This window comes from Lactuca sativa, chromosome 6, assembly GCF_002870075.4.
Source record: "Lactuca sativa cultivar Salinas chromosome 6, Lsat_Salinas_v11, whole genome shotgun sequence".
Taxonomy (NCBI): Eukaryota; Viridiplantae; Streptophyta; class Magnoliopsida; order Asterales; family Asteraceae; genus Lactuca; species Lactuca sativa.
The window spans coordinates 98,925,140-98,952,119 of record NC_056628.2 but is presented as its reverse complement, the minus strand read 5'-3'; positions in this window follow the sequence as shown (position 1 = coordinate 98,952,119).

Here is a 26,980-nt window from a genome sequence, read left to right as displayed (position 1 = left end):
TTGGAATCATGCAAGTACTTTAGTATGATGAATGAGAATTTTCATTTTTGAAAAACTAAGACTAGTTTCTTGTTCACATGTATATGTGACTCAAGTGAAGGACTAAGGGATCAAGTACACATTCTTGTGACTTAGCCAAAGTCCACCAAAAAGGATGAATGAAACTATTCTTCATGATTTACTAAGGTTTAGTAAATATGATTATACTTACAAGCTTAAGTATAAATCTGAGATATTGGAAAAATTCAAATGTATGTCAGAGTGAATAATAAGAATGAAATTAGGCAGAAGGATAAAAGTTTCTCAAATCTGAAAAAATGGGAGAGTACTTTCTTATCATGATTTATGATCATCTTAATGATTTTGAGACCTTATCATAATTCATCCTCTAAGTGCCTTCTGATAGCTAAGAAGAGGAGTTATGAATTGTTGAAGTGGCAAAATCAAGAAGAGGATTCATACTTGGTTCCAAAAAGAAGTCTTAGAGTTATACTCTAAGATTGTGACTTGAGTGGCATGTCTTAAAGAAGGTTTAAAACACTTGTAAGAGTAAAATTTTTCTACTCTTGTACATTTGAAGTTGGTAAGCTGTGATATTTTGGATAAAACAAAGACCAACTAAGGCCAATTGTATTAAGTGTTTGTCTTGATTAGAATCCACACTATCTCTTGAATATTTGACAAGGAAGTCTTATAGGTCAAGAAGACAGTGGGAGTCAAAAAGATCCTGAAATGGTTTCAAAAACTAATCAAGAATAAAACCTGTATTTCATCACTAGCACACAAGTAGAGGTTTATAACCTATCTTGTTGACATTTCTGTGCCCATTCCAGTTAAGTTGGCTATACATCTATGTTCTACATGTTCTCAATTGTTTGCATAACTACTTGGAAGCACTGGCACACCCTTGTACTACCAGGTGGCAAGTAGTTTAGATTGCACAAGTTCAATCCATATGAGTTTGGATTTGTCACTAACCTTGTCTAGTGATTATGGTTTTGACAAATTCACGTGGATAAGAACAAATACACCATCAAATCTAAGGGTTATAAGTTTTCTCTCCGATTCGTGAAAATGATGGTGAGGAAACTCTTCCACCAAGTAGATTTTAAGTAGATAGTAATCTTTGCATTCTCAAAGTCGTTAGTAGAGCACACTAACATGGACTTATGAGAAATAGCAAAGGTATAACCAATTGTGACTTATATTACGACATCCCTTTTCATAGTTCTTAAATTGTTCAGACACACCAGTGAGCTATTTACAATAAGGTGTATGATTTTGATAAAGTCTTATCAAAGCAATCTAGTATTAGGAATTTGAACTTTAGTAAGGAAGTCAATAAAGTATTGATTTCTAGAAGTCCACTAATTTCTGAATACATGTGAAAGCTAGTGGGAGCATAAGTATTATGCTGATAATCATCATGTTAGTGGGAGCATGATAATTATGATAAGTATTGTAAGTTAGCAATGTTAATTATAGAAAACAAAAGTTCAACTTGTGAGGTTGCAAGGGTTGAAAAAGTTCTTTTGCTATAATTAAGGGAGAGGAAATTGTATTTCATTTCAATTCTAAAAGGCTTAGATTGAGATTTTAATCAGTTAGTCAAGAATATATATATATATATATATATATATATATATATATATATATATATATATATGACTTTCATGTTGGATTGGTTCAACTTAAGGAAATTCTGTATATTGCGTTCTCAAAATTTGGTTATGATTACGACATCCCTCTTCATAGTCAAATTTTGAAAACATGTAAAATTATTGTAGCAAAAGACTGGTCTAGGATCATGTCTTTGTGTGAGACATCATGAATCGTGTCCCGTTTGCTTTGGGTACAAGATCGATTTAATGTGCTATAATATTTATCCTTTTCTAAATTTTCCAAATGCCTTGTGACATTAAGGGGAAAAAGGTCTAGAATTGGATATGACTAAAGTGATTAAGCAATTGTCGAGGACAATCTAAGGTTTTACCAAAGATTGGTTGCTCATGGACAGTTGGAAGTATATTGTTAATATTGGAAGGACCATATTGACATATTCTGGAAAAGCGACAACTCTTGTTCAGAAGTAGTAGTCAAAATAGGAATATGGAGTTGTCTCCATAGGTGGAAGTTATATGTGTAAGATTAGAAAACTTAATGCAAGAAGGATATTCAAAGCAATGTGCTTTGAGACTTTGTCTCCATGGAATTGATCTCCATTGGAATAACCTGTAATGACTCTTGACAAGTCTTTGTGACTTTGTACATATTCATTACAAGAGGGTCTGTGCATATAAGTTTAAAATCTAAACATATTTGGTAAATGTTAGGAATTTGGAATTCTTACATTTTTTGATAAGGATTTGGGAGTGTGAAAAGAGAATCATTGAAAGTACGTTCAATCGATCTATTTCACAAAGTAAGGATCATAGACAAACATAGAGTGCATACTTGATGTATTGCAAAGCTATTGTTTAGAAAACATGGTGTACATGCTTGGAGCATGGGACAACTAGTGTTTTTTAAATTCAAGTATAAAGTTGATGAAACCAAAACAATGAATAATGAGTAATTAGTATGGTGATAAATAAAAAGTGTTTTATTTATATTCATAGTTTTGATACCATATTAGATTCATTTATTCTTGTGTTTCATTTTTCATGTTTTGACTTCCAGAATAAACTAGGTTATTCTTCCTGAATGACTAAGTTATTCAAACCATCCACAGTCGGTCATATGTTGGAAGTAGATATGAATCAAGACTGTCATGGGTTGGTTTGTAGAGGTCCAAGTTGGTGGACAAAGTGGTGCTACAACACTCATGAGTGCTCATAAGTTCTGAGTATTGGATTTAACCCGTGCTCATTTGAATCACTTCATGGATTTTATCACGAGTGATTATGAGACGATAATATCTTATATTCTTCAAACCTAGAGATATGAGTTGTTACTATGAGTTGATAGTACATTGATTACACGAAAACGCATTGGTAACTCGATGTTATAAAACATGCATTTGTGTATGACTCAACAAGTAGGAGAACAAGCCATATGAGTCGAAGTTTATCCATTCCTTTTACCTTCGGGATAAAAGCGATATTTGTGGGTCCCTCGATGATTTAGTGATGATAGATGTTGAGTGCTTGGCCAAGCCAGGACTGATGTGATTTGTTCAATCAGTTAGTCTTCATAAATCGAAAATCGGGAAACAACAAATGGACAGAGAGAATGATTATTAATCCATGTCTCAGTCCATATGATATCTAGAATGGAGGAATATATGATCCCTTATCTAATGGACAAGTCATTGACAAGGTCAGAGTTCAGTTACAAGGTCAGAGTTCGACAACGGCTTTTGAGAGCTACGATTGCTAGTTGGGTTTCGAAGTCATACACAATAATAGTTTTAGACTTATCCAAGTGGGAGACTATTGGATTAATGTCTAAGTCCATAACTATATTTGGTATGTACTTGACCCGACCCGACATGGTCCATTTGGGTTGCATGGCATCATGCACTTGGATAGACTAAATGAGAGAAATAAGACACTTATGGTTATTAATATATTATAAGTTCTAATTTATTAATAATAATAATAATATTTAATTAGTATTGATCAAGAATTAATTTAGAATTAATTATGTGATCAAAAGAAGACTAATTAAATATATGGGTTGATTGTGTAAATCATCCATAAGTTATATAGTTGGCCAAAGCTCCATGGATAATTAAGTTGGGTTAAACCCATAGGATGCTCCATGAAGGTTACATAACCCATGGGTAATGGAAATGAAAGGTCGTGACAATTAGGGTTTACATGGTGTAACCCTAATTGTAACACACTATATAAGCATCATATTATTCACCAAAATCGGACACTAGTGTGTGTAAAAGAAGGGCTAGCCGATTTCATGAAGTGTGGATTTCTCTTTAAGTTATTCCAAGAGAATTTGATGTTGTGTGAGCCATTTGAGGTGTCACATTTAAGGCACTAGGCACTCAAGCCCCATGGAGTCAAGCTACACTACAAGAGGTATGTATTCTATCCATATTATTACCCAAGTATCTATGATTGTATGCTAGATAGGGCAATACCTTGAAATATTAGTATTTGCATGTATATTAGAGAAAACATAGATCCAAGGTATTTAGGGTTGCATGTACACCATAGGAGTGTTAGAATGCTCAAAACCCAACACCATCTTCAAAGATTGGGAGATTGACTTGGACTGACCGAGTCTTTTCAACCACTCATCGAGTCCTATTATTCGCAGGTCCTTTTACTCGTCTAAACAACCAAGGGACTTTCCACCCTAACAACTGGTCCATCCACAAAAAGGATTTGGTGGTCAATACACCCCGACTCGCCGAGTCCGAAGAACGACTCGTTGAGTCCATCCTTGAACATTACTATACAGTCGATTTAAATGGGTCTTAACACATCAAAACCATTAATGTAGCCTCCTAATGTCCATTTTATACGTAAAGTTCTAAACTTGGTGTACATTATGTGGTCATTGGCTCAAAAATCCATAAAAGGTGTTCTACAAGATGCATGGGGCTCTCATGGCCATAGAGTTGGCACCTTTATACCATAAAACCCCTACAGTGACACATATCTGAAGTCAAGACTCCACATAACACTTCACAAATCTGAAAATGGCTTGCAAGGTCCTAAAGGTACCCAAAATCCAAGCCCTAAGCATGAATAAACGCATGGAAGACCAAGAAAGGGGCATTTTCCCTTGCTTGAGTTGGAAATGGACCAAAATCTTTGGATATCCAAGCCCCAACTCGAAATCTCAAGCTTCTTTCTTCTTCTTAATCTTCACAATACACCAAATGCACCAAAATAGCCTTATAACACAAAAAAACGGCTAGGGTTTTGATATACAACTTTCTGGGAGTGATAGGGACGATGGAGGCTAAGATAAGGTTTTTAAATAGGGTGCAAACCCTCAAATTTAGGGTTTCAATCAAACAATGCCTACTCGCCAAGTCAGTTTCCCGACTCGTCGAGTAGGTCACTTAAACAGTCCGCGGATATCGACTCTACTCGACGAGTTGGGCATCCAACTCGTCGAGTCCCAGAGAAAAACACAAAACTGCTTGAATTAGATGCGTACCAGGAATCGGGTGTTACAAATCTCCCCCACTCATTTTAGACTTCATCCTCGAAGTCTCCTGCTTGGTCCTGTAAAAGCTCGAGGTAGTACTCCCTCATCTCGTCCACCAGCTCCCAGGTCCACTCCGAGCCCTTGCGGTGCTGCCACTGCACCTTTACCAGCTCCACTCTCTTGTTCCTCAGATCCTTTGACTTCCTGTCAAGGATTGCCACTGGCCGCTCGATGTAGTTTAGGCTATCATCAACCTAAATATCCTCCAAAGGCACTATATTCGAATCGTCCACCAGTCACTTCCGCAACTCGAAGACGTGAAAAGTGCTATGAATCTGACTGAGTTCGGCTAGCAGACCCATCCTATATGCCACCTTGCCCACCTGGGCTACAACCCTAAAGGGTCCAATATACCTGGGGCCCATCCTGCGCCGTTTCTGGAATCAAATGAAGCCCTTCCATGGCGACACCTTCAGGAGCACCATATCCCCGACCTGAAACTCCAGGTCCGATCGACGCTTGTCGGCATAACTTTTCTGCCGACTCTGAGTAGTCTGAAGCCTAATCCGAACCTGCTAGATCCTTTCTGTAGTCTTGAGTACCACTTCGGTACTTCCCATGACTCTCTGACCAACCTCACCCCAACATATCGGGGTCCTGCACTTCCTCCCATACAACATATCGAAAGGTGGACGGTCGATACTTGCATGATAACTATTATTATAGGAGAACTCCGCCAACGAAAGGTAGGTATCCCAGCTACATCTGAAGTATAAAACACATGCTCACAACATATCCTCCAGAGTATGGATGGTCCGCTCGCTCTGACCATCCATCTGCGGATGAAAGGCGGTGCTAATGCAGACGAGTACCCAGCTCGTCATGAAACTTCTTCCAAAACTTGGAAGTGAACCGCACAACTCTGTCGCAAATCACTAAAACTGGCACCCCGTGCCGCGCCACTACCTCCCTGATATAGACGTCGGCAAACTTTTCGACCGAAATGTTCTCTAGAATCAGAATAAAATGGGTGCTCTTGGTCAATCGATCAACAATGAACCAAATCGAATCCTCTCCCTGCGCGGTCCTGGGAAGCTTTGTGATAAAATCAATAGTAATATCCTCCCATTTCCACAAGGGGATATCCAATGGTTGGACCTTGCCGTGAGGTCTCTGGTGCTCAGCCTTGACCTTCCTGCAGTTCATGCACCTCACCACAAACCAAGCCACATCCCTCTTCATACAAGGCCTCCAATAATGAAGACGAAGATCCCTATACATCTTCGTCGCCACGGGATGGATAAAGAACCTGTACTAGTGCGCCTCCTCCATCAATATCTGGCGCACACCAAAAGCCAGAGGTAGTGCCCGACCCTCCACAAACCAAGCTACATCCCTCTTCGTACAACCGCCATCAAAGGCTGCCCTTTCCCTAAAGCCCTAAACTGAAAGCTAGAGGTACTATGAACATAAGGATAGGAAGAGAACCTCCTATTGAAGATGGAAGCTTTAATCGATTTGTAAACGGAAAAGGTTGAAAACTGAGATGAAGGTTCTTCGAGTAAACTTAGTCAAGGCGGTGGAAAGCGGTGAAATAGGTGAGATGCAGACACATAATACATTAATCAGAAGAGATGAAGAAGAAGTTGTGGACAGCAATCCAATCCCCATTGTTTTAAAGAGTCGGTAGCATTGAAAGCAGGGCAATCAAGAAAAGATTTTCCAAAAAAACAAATAAATCTAAATCCATAAAAGAAAAAACAGAAAAAAAACTCACTAAGAAGAACAGAGTACTATTCATGTGGCACTTCAAAATTAGTATATATATATATATATATATATATATATATATATATATATATATATATATATATATAATGACTTCATCGGTTCCAAAACAAAATATGACTTATTATATTAAGTGCTAAGTGGTTATCGCGGTTGAAATTTCAATAGTGGTCAGATGCTGCTATTTGAAATTGCGGTTATCACGTTGGTATAGTAGTGATATAGCAATTTTTTAATATTATGTATAATTCATATTGTATATTTATACAAAATTTATATATTAGATTACTAATACTATATAGAATTAATATTATAAAAATTCATATAAAAACATAGCATTATCTATATATAATATTCTAATATAGTAATACGGAAACTAAAAAGTGTCAAACTGTCCTCTCAACTCAAGTTGTTTGTGGTTTCTAAGTACTGAAAGTGACGAAAAAGAGAAGTTGTCATTTGTAGTTTGTAATTAATTATATTTTATTATTTGGACTTATTAAGACAAAAAATGTAGTGGACTAATTAAAAAAATAATGATTTAATATTGAAATAACACACAATCGTTTTTTACTTTGTCAAAGTAGTCCATTGTGTATGAAAACTTCTGGTTTTGTTGGCTCTACTTCTGTAATCGGTAACTTCTTCGGACTCTTTGTAGATTTAGTTTCTTTCACTTGTTTCTCAGAAGATTCAGCAGCAGCCTTCTTCGAATGCTTAGTCTTCGTCTCTTCTTCTCTTGCCAAAAGAACTCCAGTTTCAACAGAAGTATCAATGGTTTGCAAGTAGGTGACTAGAACTGTGTTGGTAGGATCAACTCTTTTAAGCCTGGCATCAGGAATGTGAGCAACTGGAAACTCTTCAGTATCATTAGTTGCATCCTTTGGGCAACTGTAGACATGGAACACAACTTTTTCTTCAACAACAGAAACCAAAACAAAAATGTGTTGTTAAATCTGAAAAGGAAAATGAAATTGTTACAAAAGAAGTTGATAATTCAACTCCAATTGTGAAACTTAATTCAAATGAATTCAAAGGGCTTGTTGATAAGTTTTTGAAAAATCATAAAGTTGCAAAGAGAAAAGCATGAAAGGTAATTTTTTTGGCAAGTTGTGTCTAAGGAAAAATTTTCTTTAACCAAATCTAAAGTTTCAGAAACGAAGAACAATGTTTCAAAATCCAACTCAACATATGTTGCAAAATCAACGTGTGACAACCTAAACTTTAAAACAAAATTTTCATTTTTGCAAACATCAAAAACCATCGTTTAATATTCCAAATTCAGACGTGAACAATGTTTCATAACAAAATACATCCCAATGATCATAAAATAGTTTCCCCGACAATGTGTATGATCACGCCGGCGCCTTCCCACGGTCCTCGCTAGTACCTGAAACACATAAAACGACAACTGTAAGCATAAATGCTTAGTGAGTTCCCCAAAATACAACTTACGCACATACGCCTTTCCAGGCCCTGACCTTCCGGTCCATGTGTCTCAGGGGACTTCCGTCCCGACTAGGTAAACCTTCCGGTCCTACCTACGTCAACCTTACGGTCCACATCACAACGCCTTCCGGCCCATAACATATACGCCTTCCGGCCCATAACATAAAGCCTTCCGGCCCATATTAAGCATATCATACATGGAACATATAAACGATTAACTTATCACATACAATGCATATAACTCATAACATATCCGACCTTCTGGTCACACGATAAAACCCTTCCGGGTACAGTATAGTGAGAAAACTCACATCGTGGAAAGTCTAAGATCTCACGTACTCGCTATCTCCAAATCCCAACGACGACTCTACCCCGCCTAATCATAAAAATATCATTTAATAATCAAAGACTTGCACAACTAAAACTTTACCCCTTATCATCATCCCTCAGAGGGTAAAAGACCATTTTACCCTTCCTTGACCCAAAGTCTCCATGTTGACCAAAACCCTAAAAGTCAACAAAAGTCAACCCTGTGAGTACGCGGGGCGTACATCGCCAGCCCATGGATCGGGGTCTCCACCCAGTACGCTTCACGTACTAGGAGTTACACCCGGCGTAACCATCAGATTCTAACATGCTTCATTTCTGGTCTTAATCGGTTAAGCCATTACTCCAACTTCTAGATCTGACTCTGTTTATGCGTCTAAACCCATAAAGTCGAGACCTTTAAGCCTTGGCATGGCTGTAAAGGCTCCAACACTTCTTAACATCATTCTGTTCCAACTCAAGGACCTAGATCTCATGCATGGTGCAACATTCACGTCCAAGATGTCATTTTTATGAGTCTACAACTCCAAAAGACCAGAAGTATGATGGATCTAAGCTTATGGAGACCATTTGCACAAAAAGTCTCCACCTTTGGGACTAAAACCCTAGAAAATGGTACTTGAAGCATATAACATGAACCAACTGACAAGATCCGAGCTTTTTACCTGCTATTGAAGCTTCAACCCTTGCAAAGCTCAGATCTACACTTGAACACCACTTCTAGCCTTCCTAATGAGTTCTTCTTCTCCTTTTCTACCTTGGAATGGCACCACCAAGCTTAGAATACTCACAAAATGGCTTAAGAACGAATGCACACTCTCTTTAGGGTTTCTCTCTGAGTCATGGTGGCTGAGAAGTCCAGCCACACATTCCTTTTATAGCCCTCCAAAGGAATTAGGGTTTTTAGGTCTGGACCGGTTACGCCCAGCGTACCTGAGGGTGAACGCGTCTAAATGAGGCGCGCGAGTACGCGCAGCGTACACCTTGTACGCCCAACGTACTCGCCTATCATGAAAACCCTAAAATGACAACATAACCAAGATGCATGGCCAAACTCAGCAGGTAGATCCAACCAGTAGGCTACCCTGCCTACCCTAGCAATTACCCTGAAAGGTCCAATACACCGGGGTCCCAAATTGCCCCTCTTCCTGAATCGTATCACTCCTTTCCAAGGAGAGACCTTTAGGAGCACAAGGTCACCAACCTGAAACTCGAGCTCGGACCGACGCCTGTCCGCATAAATCTTCTGGCGACTCTACGCGGTCAACAACCTCTGCCCGACCTGCTGAATCTGCTCGGTCGTCTGGAGTATAATCTCCGTGCTACCCATCACCCGCTGCCCTACCTCTCCCCAGCAGATGGGGGTGCGACACTTCCTCCCATACAACAGCTCAAAGGGTGGCATACCAATGCTCGAATGATGGATGTTGTTGTACGAAAACTTTGCTAAAGGTAAATAGGTGTCCCAGCTCCCTATAAAATCCAAAACACATGCTCGGAGCATATCCTCAAGCGTCTGAATCGTCCGATCGCTCTGTCCGTCCGTCTGCGGGTGGTATGCAGTACTGAAATGCAGCCTCGTACCCAACTCCTCATGAAACTTCTTCCAAAACCTGGAAGTAAAACGCACATCCCGATCTGAAACAATCGACATCGGAACCCCATGCCGCGATACCACCTCCCTCACATATAATTTTGCCAACTTCTACGCAGAAGAGCTCTCACCGATGGCTAGAAAATGAGCGCTCTTCGTCAATCTATCCACAATCACCCAAATCGCATCGACTCCCCCGCAGTCCTCGACAATTTGGTGATAAAATCCATGGTAATTTGTTCCCACTTCCATTCGGGAACCTCCAGTGGCTGCAATTTACCGTGCGGACGCTGGTGCTCGGCCTTAACCTGACGACAAGTCAGGCACCTCTCGACGAACCATGCAACATCCCTCTTCATATAGGGCCACCAATACTCTTTCCTTAGGTCCAAATACATCTTAGTAGCCCCGGGATGAATCGAGAATTTTGATCGATGCGCTTCCTCCATCAAGATGGTACGCGTACCGCCCATAAACGGTACCCAAATCTGACCCTGAAAAGTCATAAGTCCCCGACCATCCGTAACGAATTCCGATACCTGTCCGACAACCTGCTCCCTCTTCTGGTTTTCTGGTCTCGCAGCCTCAGCCTGAGCTCCTCGGATGGTGTCCAAAATCGGGGTCATCACCATCAACCTCATATAAATGTCTCGGATCGGGGCACTTTCCGCCCTATGGCTCAATGCATCGGCCACCACATTAGCCTTGCCCGGGTGGTACAGGATCTCACAATCATAATCCTTCACCACATCCAACCATCTCCTCTGTCGCATATTCAGATTTGGCTGATCCATCAAGTACTTCAGACTCTTGTGGTCCGTGTAGATGGTACACCGAACCCCATAAAGATAGTGCCGCCAGATCTTGAGGGCAAACACCACATCCCCCAGTTCCAGGTCGTGGGTGGGATATCTCGACTCATGAGGCTTCAACTGCCTCGAAGCATATGCTATAACGTGTCCCTTTTGCATAAGCACCGCCCCTAAACTCGATATAGATGCATCACAGTATACCACAAAATCCTCCATCCCTTCCAGGAGTGCAAGCACCGGGGCCTTGCACAATTTCTGACGAAGGGTCTCGAATGAGGACTGCTACTCCGGTCCCCATGAAAATGCAACACCCTTCCGGGTCATCCTAGTAAGTGGCACGACGATCTTGGAGAAATCCTTGATAAACCTCCGATAATAGACGGCCAATCCCAGAAAACTCCTGATCTCAGTGGGCGATTTCGACACTTCCCATCTCAACACCGCCTCAATCTTGGCCGGATCGACCAATATCCCTTTCTGGTTAACAAGGTGCCCTAGGAACTGGACCTCTTGTAACCAAAAATTACACTTGGAGAATTTGGCATACAGCCTCTTCGATCTTAATACTCCAAGAATTTCCCTCAAATGCTCCTCATGCTGCTCCCTATACCTCGAATATACCAAAATATCATCAACGAATACGATCACCGACCGATCCAGCTTCGGCCTGCACACCCCTGTTCATAAGATCCATGAACGCAGCCGGGGCATTGGTGAGCCTAAAAGGCATCACCACAAACTAATAATGTCCATAATGAGTTCTGAATGCAGTCTTCTGAATATCTTCATCCCGAACCCTCATCTGATGATAACCCGACCTCAAGTCTATCTTGGAGAACCAAGATGCCCCCTGCAACTGATCGAACAGATCATCGATACGGTGTGAACCATCATTTTTATTGACAAATAAAATCGGCGATCCCCAAGGTGAGCTACTCGGTCGAATAAACCCCTTTCCCAACAGCTCCTGAAGCTGCAAGGATAGCTCCTGCATTTCTGGTGGAGCGAGGCGATAAGGCGCCTTGGCGATGGGCGCTGCTCCCGGGATATGGAACTCCACTTGCCTTTCCGGAGGCACACCTGGTAATTCTTCGGGGAACACATCCAAAAACTCGCATACTACTGGAACGTCGTCAACCGAATTGGGCCTCCCCGGCTGCCACTCGAGTGTCCATCACGTAGGCTATGAATCCACTGCAGCCCTGCTGCAAACTCTACCTCGCCCTGGCAGCCGAACAAAACGCTGACCCACACCGGGTCCCCTCGCCATACACAGTAAGCACTCCCCCACTAGGGTCTCGTATAGTCACCAGTTGTCTCTCGCAGTCAATGACTGGCCCAAACTTACTCAACCAGTCTATGCGCACGATGACGCAGACATCCCCCATCGCTATAGGAACCAAGTCTATAGGGAACTTGACCCCAAAAATCTCGAGCACACATCGTCGAATCACGTCAGTGGCGTATACCGCTTTCTCATCTGCTATAGAAACCCACAGGGGTCGACTCATCACCTCCCGATCAATACCGATGTGCTGGCTAAAAGCCAAAGATACAAAAGATCGATTCACACCCGAGTCAAATAATACCAAGGCAGGTACAAAATTTACAAGAAAAGTACCTACGCATATCATAATATAAGCATAATATCTTAGCATAAAAGTAAATACACAAAAGAATACATACTAGCTACGACATCGGGCGCCGTGCGGACCTCCTTTGCAGTCAACTGAAAAGCTCTCCCACGAGCCTTCGGAGCCTCGACTTTCACCGGCCGAGTCTCGGTAACCCTGGCAGCAGGCGCAGATCGCTGGCGAAGCTGAGGGCACTCGGCCTTCCGATGGCCGGTCTGGTTGCAATGAAAGCAAACCATAAATCCCTTGGGGCAATCCCTAGAAATGTGCCCCTCCTTGCCACACTTGTAGCAAGCACCCGATCGACATGCCCCCTCATGACCCTTGCCGCACTTTCCGCAAGTGCGGCCCTTCTGACCTCCCGTCCTCGAATCGGCGGACTTGGTCCGCTTGGCTGCCGGCTGGGACTGAGCCGGCCGCCGATCCACCCGCTGAGACTCGGCCTCCTCCCTGGCCTGGGTCTCCAACTTGATCTCTCTCTTCCTGGCATTCGCCTGGAGCTCAGCAAAGGTCTGGTATGACGAGTTCGATACGAACTCCCGGATATCCCTCCTCAGTACACCTAAATATCGGCTCATCCGAGCCTGCTCAGTGGACACCTGCTCAAGGCAAAACAGCACCCTCTCATGAAACTTCCGAGTGATAACCGTAACAGAATCATTACCCTGCTTGAGGGTCAAGAACTCCTGAACCAACCGTTCCCTCTCCACCGGGGGAACATACTCGTCTCTGAACATAGCAGTAAATCTCTCCCAAGTCACGGCTGAAACCTCCGCAAGAGTGAAGTTCGTCGTCATGAACTTCCACCAATCCTTTGCTCCCAGGCGGAGCTGGTTCAAAGCGAACCGTACCCTCAGATGCTCCGGACATGAACAAGTGTAGAAGCATCCCTCAATATCAGCAATCCATCTCATCGCAGTGATCGGATCCTGCCTCCCGTCAAACTCGGGTGGCTTCGTGTTGCTGAACTCCCGGAACAGCAACGAGTCACCTCCCTGTGGTCTGGTAGCGGCCACAGCTGCGGTAGCTGCAGCGGCTGCGGCCTCAGTCACCGCGGCGTACTGCTCATCAAAAGTCTCCATTAGTGTGGTCTTAATAGACCCAAACATCTCCGGAATCTCGACCCGGATCGCCGCAACCACCTCCTCGTGAATCATCTAACGAAGCTCCTCGTCACTCACACTGCTCGTACCAGGTCTGTGGCGTGGTCCAACCATGATGCCTCTGAAATACAACATAAAAATATCAGAGACTCCATCGAGCATAATCGCACTCGATAACTCAACCCTACTCGGTCTCCGATACCCAAGGATTCTTACTTGGGTTGCCCACTGACCCGGTGTCTTCAGTAGTACGGGCCCAATGCTACTAACTACACCGCATCAGCATTCACCCTAAGTCCTCCTCCCCGAACCCCGGATCATGAGTACTCTATTCTTGCTATGCACTAGCTACCCACTCGCTCTCAAAGCATCTCATAGCAGCAGTTTTCCCTAAACTAAGGCATCACAAATCAGGCCACTCTAGTCCGAATATGAATACCTAGTCTACTAGCATGCGTATCATATCATAACATATATTGTAAGAGTATTTTGGGGATTTTACCATTCGGGCGATGGATGACCGTACACACTGCTTCTCCTTTGGTTGTTTCAAAATCTCTTATCAAAATTTTATTGCTTTTATTAATTAAAATTTTTCTCAAATCCCCGGTTTGAGTTCAGTTACGCCCGAAGGTGTATCCGAATCCTTCAAATCAAGGCTCTGATACCAACTTGTAACAACGTAAATTTTAAAACAAAATTTTCATTTTTGCAAACATCAAAAACCATCGTTTAATATTCCAAATTCAAATGTGAACAATGTTTCATAACAAAATACATCCCAATGATCATAAAATAGTTTCCCCGACAATGTGTACGATCACGTCGGCGCCTTCCCACGGTCCTCGCTAGTACCTGAAACACATAACACAACAACTGTAAGCATAAATTCTTAGTGAGTTCCCCAAAATACAACTTACGCACATACGCCTTTCTAGGCACTGACCTTCCGGTCCATGTGTCTCAGGGGACTTTCGTCCCGACTAGGTAAACCTTCCGGTCCTACCTACGTCAACCTTACGGTCCACATCACAACGCCTTCCGGCCCATAACATATACGCCTTCCGACCCATAACATAAAGCCTTCCGGCCCATATTAAGCATATCATACATGGAACATATAAACGATTAACTTATCACATACAATGCATATAACTCATAACATATCCGACCTTCTGGTCACACGATAAAACCCTTCCGGGTACAGTATAGTGAGAAAACTCACATCGTGGAAAGTCTAAGATCTCACGTACTCGCTATCTCCAAATCCCAACGACGACTCTACCCCGCCTAATCATAAAAATATCATTTAATAATCAAAGACTTGCACAACTAAAACTTTACCCCTTATCATCATCCCTCAGAGGGTAAAAGACCATTTTACCCTTCCTTGACCCAAAGTCTCCATGTTGACCAAAACCCTAAAAGTCAACAAAAGTCAACCCTGTGAGTACGCGGGGCGTACATCGCCAGCCCATGGATCGGGGTCTCCACCCAGTACGCTTCACGTACTAGGAGTTACACCCGGCGTAACCATCAGATTCTAACATGCTTCATTTCTGGTCTTAATCGGTTAAGCCATTACTCCAACTTCTAGATCTGACTCTGTTTATGCGTCTAAACCCATAAAGTCGAGACCTTTAAGCCTTGGCATGGCTGTAAAGGCTCCAACACTTCTTAACATCATTCTGTTCCAACTCAAGGACCTAGATCTCATGCATGGTGCAACATTCACGTCCAAGATGTCATTTTTATGAGTCTACAACTCCAAAAGACCAGAAGTATGATGGATCTAAGCTTATGGAGACCATTTGCACAAAAAGTCTCCACCTTTGGTACTAAAACCCTAGAAAATGGTACTTGAAGCATATAACATGAACCAAGTGACAAGATCCGAACTTTTTACCTGATAATGAAGCTTCAACCCTTGCAAAGCTCAGATCTACACTTGAGCACCACTTTTAGCCTTCCCAATGAGTTCTTCTTCTCCTTTGCTACCTTGGAATGGCACCACCAAGCTTAGAATACTCACAAAATGGCTTAAGAACGAATGCACACTCTCTTTAGGGTTTCTCTCTGAGGGATGGTGGCTGAGAAGTCCAGCCACACATTCCTTTTATAGCCCTCCAAAGGAATTAGGGTTTTTAGGTCTGGACCGGTTACGCCCAGCGTACCTGAGGGTGAACGCGTCTAAATGAGGCGCGCGAGTACGCGCAACGTACACCTTGTACGCCGAGCGTACTCGCCTATCATGAAAACCCTAAAATGACAACATAACCAAGATGCAGGGCCAAATAGAAGAATACCTGGATTTCGGGCTGTTACACAACGAGTGTTCAACAGAGAATATTCAAAGAAAAACCAAGAAACACATCTTTTCGTCAACCAATGAATTTAATAGATACTTTTCTAGTTAATCAAAAGGTTGAATATGTTCGAAAACATGAAAACATTCGAAAGTATAAGACTTCACAAAACTTTGTGAATGATCGAAAACTTAACAATGTTCGAAAATCATCGAATAATCAACCACCTTTACGCAAAACTTTCAAGTCATCAACAAAATTTACTCCACAAAATCCAAATTTTCCAAATCCTTCAATCACAAAACCAACAAAAGTTTCTAGCACAAAAGGAAAATCAGAAGTTCATTCAGTGAATTATTGGCTTGAGGGACAAGGAAAAAGGTTTCAGTCTGGAAAGTTTACTCAAGGATATATTAAATCAGCCTATGAAAAGTATTTGAATGAGTCCTCAACTGGAAGTTTATCTTCACAAGATTAGAATACTCCAATTCAGAGATGGAAACCCATCAACAAAGTAACAAAAACTGAGAAGCCCGAGGTACAATCTAGTGAAAATCCGAAACTATCGAAAAATTACATTTCAATATCTTTAGAAAATGATGTTGATTTAATTGATAAGATCAAAACACAAGTTCGAACATGGGCTTTCGGTTGTAAAATTCATTCTTTGTTTGAAGCTAATAAACAAGGAACCAAAAAGCCCTGGGTACCTAAATTTTTTCACTAATTGCAAGTACTTTCTGACGAGCAATACGATAAAAAATGGTACATTGATAGTGGTTGCTCTCGTCACATAATTGGAAAGAAGGAAAACTTGCAAGATTTTTGAAGCTTGAAGAATGCTAGAGTGGTTAAGTTTGGAAACAATCAAAAGTGTCAAGTCAAAGGATATGGGAAATTCACGAATGGTCAATTTACAGTGAATCGGGTTGCTTATGTAGAAGGTCTTCAACACAACTTGATAAGTGTATCACAACTTGTGGTGGGCACTGGTAATCAAGTACTTTTCAACGAAGAAGGAAGTATTATTTCGAATGTCAACACAAACGAAATTTTGCTTAAATCTAAACGAAAAGGTGATACGTTCACATTAGACATCAATCCAATTATGAGTAAACCAGCTATATGTCTACTTTCGAAAGCGACATCAGATCTGAGTTGGCTTTGGCATCAAAGACTTTCTCATCTCAACTTTCGAAATATCAACAAACTTGTTGTGCAAGATTTGGTAAGAGGTTTACTTGTACTTAAATTTGATAATGATTCTTTATGTGCAGCTTGTGAAGTTGGAAAACAACATAAGCAAGGTCATCCAATCACAATTGATTCGAAGATAGTTGAACCTATGGAGCTTTTACACATTGATCTGTGTGGACCATCGTCTGTATCTATTCTCAACAAGAAACGGTACATTTTAGTAATTGTTGATGATTTTTTAAGATTCACGTGGGTTTATTTCTCAGGCTTAAATCTGAAGTTGCACAAATCATGATTAACTTTATCAAGAAAATGGAAATAACGCTGAAAAAGACGGTTCGAAAGATAAAGAGTGATCATGGAACTGAATTTAAGAACAATGTTCTTGATTTGTTTTTGGTGGATAAAGGAATTTTGCATAATTTTTCATCTCCATATACACCACAACAAAATGGTGTTGTTGAACGAAGAAATAGATCTTTATGCGAAGCCGCAAGAACAATGTTGGCATATGCGAATCTTCCACAATATCTTTGGGCTGAAGCTGTATCCACTGCATGTTTTACTCAAAACAGATCTTTTAATCATCGTCGATTTAATATCACTTCATATGAAATAATCAATAATAGAAAACCTAATGTGAAAATTTTCCATGTTTTCGGATGCAGGTGCTTTATTATGAATCTTAAGGACAACCTTTCGAAATTTCAAGCGAAAGCTGATGCAGGGATTTTCCTTGGATATTCGCATAATTCGGTCGCCTATCGAGTGCTAAACAAAAGAACACGAAAAGTGGAAGAAACATTTAATCTTACATTTGATGATTATTATATCAAACAATCTGTAAAACATTTTGAAAATCATCCTATTTTGAAAGAAATTCCTGATGAATCTGAACCTATACAATCATTGGATATTGATTATGATTTGATTTTTGGAATTTCAGATCAGGCTATTGATGCTGAAATTCATGCCAATAACAATCACATACGTCAATCAACGAATTTCTATAATAATTCAACATCACATCATCAATCAATGGACGAAAGTATGCATATTAATCTAGTGGAGGGGGAGCACTTGGATTCGAACACTATTGTTGAGGTGGAACATTCTTTCGAGGGGGAGAATGAGAGGGTGAATGCTGATGTTGAGGGGAGCAAATTGAACAAAATGAAGATTTTCATGATCTTAATGATGCATGTTCAATTGCTGGTTCAGAACATGATGATTTGTACGAAGATCCACCTTTGAAATTTTATTTAGCTTATCCACCAATGGAAAAATGGACTAAAGATCATCCGAAGGAGCAAATAATTGGTAATCCACAAGAGGGAGTCTTAACAAGAGCTCAAATTCATGTGAGGAATGAGGTATTAAATACTCATCAAGAATTTTGCATGTTCAATGTCTTTATCTCTAAAATTGAACCAAAAACAGTTAAGATTGCAATGGAATACTTAGATTGGGTTATTGCAATGCAATCTGAATTGTCTGAATTTGAACGAAATAAGGTTTAGAGATTAATTCCTAAGCCAAATGATGTTTCGATTGTCGGGTTAAAATGGGTTTTCAAAAATAAAACCGACAAAGATGGAAACACTGTTAGAAACAAAGCCAGACTTGTTGTTAAGGGATATTCTTTGATGGGTTTTAGCCAAAAGACATCTTATGTGCTCATGCAAACCCTAAAGCTTGGATCTAGGTTTCTCTATTGTACATGCTTTGAATCCAAGACTTAAAACCCTAGATCTAATCAATATAACATATGAATAAGGGTTTTAGATCATACCTTGATTGTTATATAGTAATAACAATCTCAGTTCCTTCTTGTATTGACTTTAGAAAGCTTAGAGTCACAAATGTCACTCCTCTAATGGCTCACAAACACCAAGAGCAAGAGGATGAAGAAGAGAAGAGAAGGAGCTGCCCAAAAACGTGTGGAAACCCTAGAGAACAAGTTCACCACGTTTTTGAGGCTTAAGGGTACTATTTATAGATGTAGGCTATTAGGGTTTTAAACTAGGAAACCCTAATTTGGATGCTTAGGCCCTAAGCAACCCATGGACCCTTTCTTAAAGGCCCTTGGACGATTTCTAATGGGTTTCCCCATAGAATTCGTCCAACCTTGTATAATAAGGTAATCCATAGCCCAATTGCAATTATCTTATAATTACAATTCCAGTCCCTTAAGTTTAATTAATCTCTTTTTAGCCACAAACTTAATTCTTATTAATTCTTGACTAATATTAATTAAACAATATGATTTCTTCTTTAATATATTATTCTCATAATATATTAATAAATCATATTTAATCCTTTCTCTCCATAATTCATCCTATCAAGTTGCTTTGGTGAAGGCAACCCAAAAGGACCATGCACCATCGGGTCAAGTACATACCAAAATAGTTATGGACTTAGACAGTAATCCAATAGTCTCCCACTTGGATAAGTCTAATAACTATTCCGCGTATGACTTCAGATCCTGATCTGCAATCGTAGCTTTCTAAAGCCGCTGTCAACTCTGATCTTATCAGATATGCATGTCCTTTAGATAAGGGATCATATATTCCTCCATTCTAGATATTATCTTATAGACTGAGACATGGATCTAAATCATTCTCTCTGTCTATGTGCTGTTTCCCGAATTCAGATTTATGACGACTGACAACAGACTACAATTGAAAACATCAATTTTGTCTCGGCTTGGCCAAGCGCTTAGGTGCCATCACTAAATCATCGAGGGGCCCACATATATCGCTTTTATCCTACTTAGAATAAAAGGAACGGATAAACTTTGACTCAATGCTCGCTTGCACTTACTCACCAAATCACACACAACAATATGTTTTATAACAACAAGTTACTGGTGCGTTTACATATTATCAATGTACAACCGACTCGCAAGATACAACTCACACATCTCGGTTTCAAGAATATAAGATATTATCGTCTCACCAATCACTCGTGATAAAATCCATGAAGTGATCCAAGTGAGCGTGGGTTTGATCCAATGCTCAAATCATATTCATAAGCGCTCATGAACGTTGCAGCAAACAATTGCTTATGTCTAATACACTTTAGACAATCCACACCCCAATTTACGACAGTCTTCATTCATACCTACTTCCAACATATGAACGATTGTGGTCCGTTCGAATAATTTTAACTGTTCTGAACCAATTAAATTATTTAGGAAGTCAAAACATGCAAGGTGAAACACAAGAATAATACTAATCACATATGGTCTCAAACCTTTGAGTATAAATAAAACACCTTTTATTTATCACCATATCGATTACTCATTATTTGTCGTTTCAGGTAATCAATTTCTTACTTGAATTATAACTATACTTGTCCCATGCTCTTAGAATGCACACAATGTTTTCCTATGGTTCTTACTTTGTGAAATAGATCAAATGAACACATTTCCAATCATACTCATTTCACAATTCCCAATCCTTTCTACAAGTGAGAGAATATCAAATTCTTGCCACTTATAGAATATGCTAGCTTCTAACATTTTATGCAATGATCCTTTTGTAATGTCACTGCACTCGAATTATGAAGAGGGATGCCATAATCATAATCGAAATTTAAGAACACACTATGTATCCTTTGACTAAATTTATTAAAATTTCTTAATCTAAGCTTTAGATATTGAAACGAAGTACAATATTCTCTCCCTTAATTATAGAAAAACAACTTTACATCCTTACTACTTTGCAAAGTATAACGCTTGTTTTCTATAATTAATATTGCTAACTTGCAATACTTGCCTTAATAATCATACAATCATAACATTTATGCTCCTACTATCATGATGATTATTATAAACATAACACTTATGCTCTCACTAGCTTTGACATGTATTTAGAAAACAGCTTAACTTACAGAAAAACAATACTTATTGAATTTCTTAAGTTCATGTTTTTAATACCTAATGCTTTGATAATCTTTTATCTAAGCTTCTTAATCTCATACACCTTTGTCCAAGATAGCTCATATGTGTGTCTTAAACAATTCAGACTAATTGCCAAGTCTCACACTTCGAATTATGGAAAGTGATACCGTAACCATAATCAAATTTGAGAATACAATTTTACAATCGCTATCTTCTTAAAATCTCTCTTAGTGAAAGCATTTCCTCACAGTCATTTTCATGAAGGAGGGAATCTTATGACACTTAGATTTTTAATGGTTTATGTTTTCCTATCCATGTGAATTTGTCAAAAACAAAGTTTATGACAAATTCAAACTCATATGGACTGATCTTTCTCAATCTTGATTTCTTGCCTTATGGTAACAAGGCTGCCCACCATGTCTTCCAAGTAGTTAAGCAGCTCACCCTTTCTTATCAATGTACTTTTCATTGATTAAGGTGCTTGCCTTTTATGTGTTCAAATGAGAACTCATAGAACTCAAGTGCATAATTAACTCAATTGGAATTGCATAGAAACAAGATAATGTCAACACGATAGGTTGTAAACCTCAAGTCGTGTGCTAGTGATGTTTGATAAGGTTTATTTTGATTTGTTCTTGAAACCTTTCAAGACCATTAAGACTCCCACTGAATCCTTGACATATAAGATTCTCTTGTCAATAAAACATTTTTTAACAAAACAAATATTCAAGAGTTAGTGTAGTTTTTATCAAGACAAAACACTTCACAAAATTGGTCCTAGTTGATCTTTGTCTTACCCAAGACATCACAACTTTCCAATTTCAAATGTGCAAGAATAAGAAAACTTTTTCCATATTCTACATTTGATGAGTGTTATAAACCTTCTTTAGACTTGTCACTTAATGTCACAATCTTAACTTTAAGACTTGTTTTGGAACGAAGTATGATTGACTTCTTGATTTAACCATTTCTTCAATTCTTGATTCCTCTTCTTAGACATAAGACTCACTTAGAGGATCAATTGAGATATGGTTCTTAATCATTAAGACCTATCATAAAACATAATAAAAGGTACTCTCCCTTCTTCTTAGAATAGAGAAACTTTTATCTTTCTGCCTACTTGATTCTTCTTATTCGTTCTGCTATTGATTTAAACTCTTTCAAATCAACTAAGAATTACACTTAATCTCATAAGTGTAATCATATTTACTTAACCTTAGTAAATCATGACGAATATCTTTGTTACTTTTGTGGTGGAATTGATCAACACACAACCTTGTATACTTGATTTCCTAGTCCTTCACTTGACACTTTGTCAACGAATTAGTCTAATTTTCAAATATGAAATTTCTCATTCATCATGCAACACTTGTTGTATGATTCCAAGTTTCTATCCAATTGAAACTTGGGCGATAAGAAGCTTTCCCTATTTGGTAAATTCTTGACATTTCCACAATTAACATAATTAAGAATCACATCCATTCGTTGTAAAAATATGCAAACATCAATTTTTTTATAACGATTTCATTGCAAGGAAATAAATAAATAAATAAATGAGTCAAACCAAAATTTATTTTATTCATAAAAGCAGCGGAAAACATTTTTGTCCTTACAATGCAAAATCAATTAAAAAACTATGTAATAAATATTCCTAACTACTCTATCATAACTTTATAAGCTCAAAATCTAATCTTCGAATTCATGCGATCGAGATCCATTTCTTCGTGATTAGACTCATCTTGCTCTTTCATCAAGCTTCCTCTCTTTTCATTGATCTTGCAAAACATTCAAGTGCAATCTTACCACATTATGTATTAAGAATCAATGAATAGGAACTTAATGGAGTTAGATAGTGGATTTTATCTGAAGCACAACCATACTCTTTGACTCTCCCATCTTCTGGACTCTTCAGGCTCTTAGGGAAGACTTGTATCCAACGCCCTTTCTCTTGGCAGCAAACGCAGGTCGGTTCTCCTAGAACGTCCTCAGAAGCATGGCTGGTTGACTTTCCCAACAAATATGCTCCATTGATTTGCCAAATCATTTCTGATTCAACAACAATGAGCATGTAAGTTAGGTCAATGAGGTTTGCGTCATGATCCATCATATAATACTTTCTTTTCAACTCATTATATGATTCAGGGAGTGACTGTAGAACCCAGCCTATAGTCAACTCATCAGGGAATGATGCACCCAACATTATCAACCTATCAATGTGTGATTTCATTCCTAGAACGTGGGCACACATGGGTTTACCATCTTCATGTTTCATTGCCAATAAGGCTTTAGTGACATTGAACCTTTCAATTCTTCGATCTTGTGGGTTAGGGAGAACAACGAGAGGAGGAGGAGGAGGAAGTGAAGCATGACTTCTTGTTCCTCGATTGAATCGTGGAATATCATGTTCATGTGGAATGCTTGTTCCACGGGATTTGGGAAGACCATAGTTGTCGTACTTTGACATCTACAAAACGGGAGAAAACAAATTCAAGTTAGTTGATTTATTGATTCCTTAGTAAATCACCCAAACGATATACTAAGGCTAGGACCCAACACAATATTCTACAACTCGGGAGAGGGATGCCGTAAGCCTAATTGCAGAAGATTTGAAGGTATGTTTAAATCTCGGTATGCCCCTCTAGTTTGTGACTGGGATGCCGAGGATCACAAAGCGGGTGTGAATAACCATGCAAACTTACATGGTGCCCTCACATGTTACGGTCACCTATTCGATGTGCCGGTAAACCACACACGCTCCACCGAACTATGACAAACATTGAGTCACCCTTTGCTGCCTTTGCTTAGAGCCATTTAGTGTGTCAGTTAACCACACACGCTCCACTAACGTCTTCGCAAGGGCACAAAGTATAATTTCATGGAATTGCATCAATTCACTTTTGCCTAAAGTAACTAAGATTGGGAATTTTATGAAAACATTTAGTTACTTTTATACTTCATTATACTTATAATGGAAGGCTTTTGTCCTATCCTACCCGTTCGGCTAACGACCCTCCACTAGTCAAGAGTGTGGTGGGTAAGAGTGGATACCCATTCAATCGCCATTTTATAGGCAATTTCCTTAAATACCCCTTATAGACCAACTTCGTGAATGAGGCCTATTAACGATAAGACTGACTTTTACTCATACATATATATATATATATATATATATATAATGTTACACTTTTAATGTTATATATAGTATAGGGTGTATTTTACACTTTTAAAATACTAGGTGTTCTAATTGAATAATTATACTTTTAATTAAATTGTACACCAAAACTATATGGATTTATTAAATCTCTTTTAATTTTACACCTTAATTAATTAATAAAACTATAAGGGTGTGATTTGAAGTTTTCAAAACAATACTAGTGTTTTAGAATTTAACATTTCTAAATTAAAATTTTTAATCAACTTTTAAATTCCAAAACTTGAGGGCAAGTTTTGAAACATTTCAAAACATTAGGGTTTAGAATTTAAATATTTCAAAATCAAACTTTTTTAATCAAAATTTAAATTCCAAAACTTGAGGGCAAGTTTTGAAACTATTCAAAACATTAGGGTTTTAACTATTTAAATTTCAAAACGAAACTATTAAGTTCAAATTTAAACTATAAAACCTAAAGGGGAAAAATTAAAACTTTTCACAAGATAATTCAAATCTAAATTACAAATAATCAATTTTTATCTAATAAAACAAGTGATTATCTAAATTTTGACAATTATCTTCTATTTAGGTAAGGGTAATCACCAAATATTGATAAAATTCGGATTTTATAACAAAAATATGTTTATGGTAATTATCCAAAGCTAAAACAGGAAGAAAATCGCGAAAATTAGCTGTCAGACGCTTCGACACGTCGAGTCTGGACTTGGACTCGTTGAGTACACCTGACTCGTCGAGTCTGGACTTGGACTCGTCGAGTACACCTGACTCGGCGAGTGCACCAAGTGACTCGGCGATTCAAACACTCAGAATTCAAAATTTTCGATTTTCAGTGCTGATTTCGATCAAATATGCATCAATACAAAATAAACCAATCTAGGCTCTTATACCACTGATGAGTTTTAGCCAAAAGACATCCTATGTGCTCATGCAAACCCTAAAGCTTGGATCTAGGTTTCTCTATTGTACATGCTTTGAATCCAAGACTTAAAACCCTAGATCTAATCAATATAACATATGAATAAGGGTTTTAGATCATACCTTGATTGTTATATAGTAATAACAATCTCAATTCCTTCTTGAATTGACTTTAAAAAGCTTAGAGTCACAAATGTCACTCCTCTAATGGCTCACAAACACCAAGAGCAAGAGGATGAAGAAGAGAAGTGAAGGAGCTGCCCAAAAACGTGTGGAAACCCTAGAGAACAAGTTCACCACGTTTTTGAGGCTTAAGGGTACTATTTATACATGTAGGCTATTAGGGTTTTAAACTAGGAAACCCTAATTTGGATGCTTATGCCCTAAGCAACCCATGGACCCTTTCTTAAAGGCCCTTGGACGATTTCTAATGGGTTTCCCCATAGAATTCGTCCAACCTTGTATAATAAGGTAATCCATAGCCCAATTGCAATTATCTTATAATTACAATTCCAATCCCTTAAGTTTAATTAATCTCTTTTTAGCCACAAACTTAATTCTTATTAATTCTTGACTAATATTAATTAAACAATATGATTACTTCTTTAATATATTATTCTTATAATATATTAATAAATCATATTTAATCCTTTCTCTCCATAATTCATCCTATCAAGTTGCTTTGGTGAAGGCAAGCCAAAAGGACCATGCACCATCGGGTCAAGTGCATACCAAAAAAGTTATGGACTTAGACACTAATCCAACATTCTTAACAAGAAGGAATAGATTACAAAGAAACTTTCCCCCTGTCGTAAGACTCGAGGCTGTTTGTATATTTTTGGCTTATGCAGCTCATAAAGACTTTGATGTTTATCAAATGGATGTGAAGTGTGCATTTTTAAATGGAGAGCTTGAAGAGACTGTTTATGTTGAACAACCCCCAGGTTTTATTAACGAAGAACATCCTGATCATGTTTATATCTTAGATAAGGCGGTTTATGGTTTAAAACAAGCACCACCAGCATGGTATGCAACGCTAACTTCATTTTTGAAACAATCTAAATTTAAAAAGGGATAAGTTGATCCCACATTATATTGAAAGAAAGTTAGGAATCATCTAATGCTTGTTCAAATTTATGTTGATGATATTATTTTTAGCTTAACTGACCCTGCCTTGTCTAGTGAATTCAAAAATTTGATGAAAAGCAAGTTTGAAATGAGCATGATGGGAAAAATCAATAATTTTCTTGGATTGAATATTCGTCAAAACAGAGAAGGTATTTTTATCAATCAAGAAAAATATACAAAGAATTTTCTAGAAAATTTTGGATTGACGAATAATACAAAGTTACGAGTTTCGATGGCAACTGGCATAAAGCTGACACCTTCATTAGATAAACCTGCAGTTGATCTAACTCTTTACAGAAGCATGATAGGTTCGTTACTTTATCTTACTGCTAGTAGACCTGACATCATGTTTTCTGTATGTAATTGTGTTAGGTATCAGTCAAATCCACGAGAATCACATCTCACTGCTATAAACAATATATTTCGTTATCTTAAAGGAACAATTTCGTTAGGATTGTGGTATCCTTTGAAAACTGGGTTCTTTGTTCAAGCTTATTCAGATGCAGACTTGGGAGGCTGCAATCTTGATA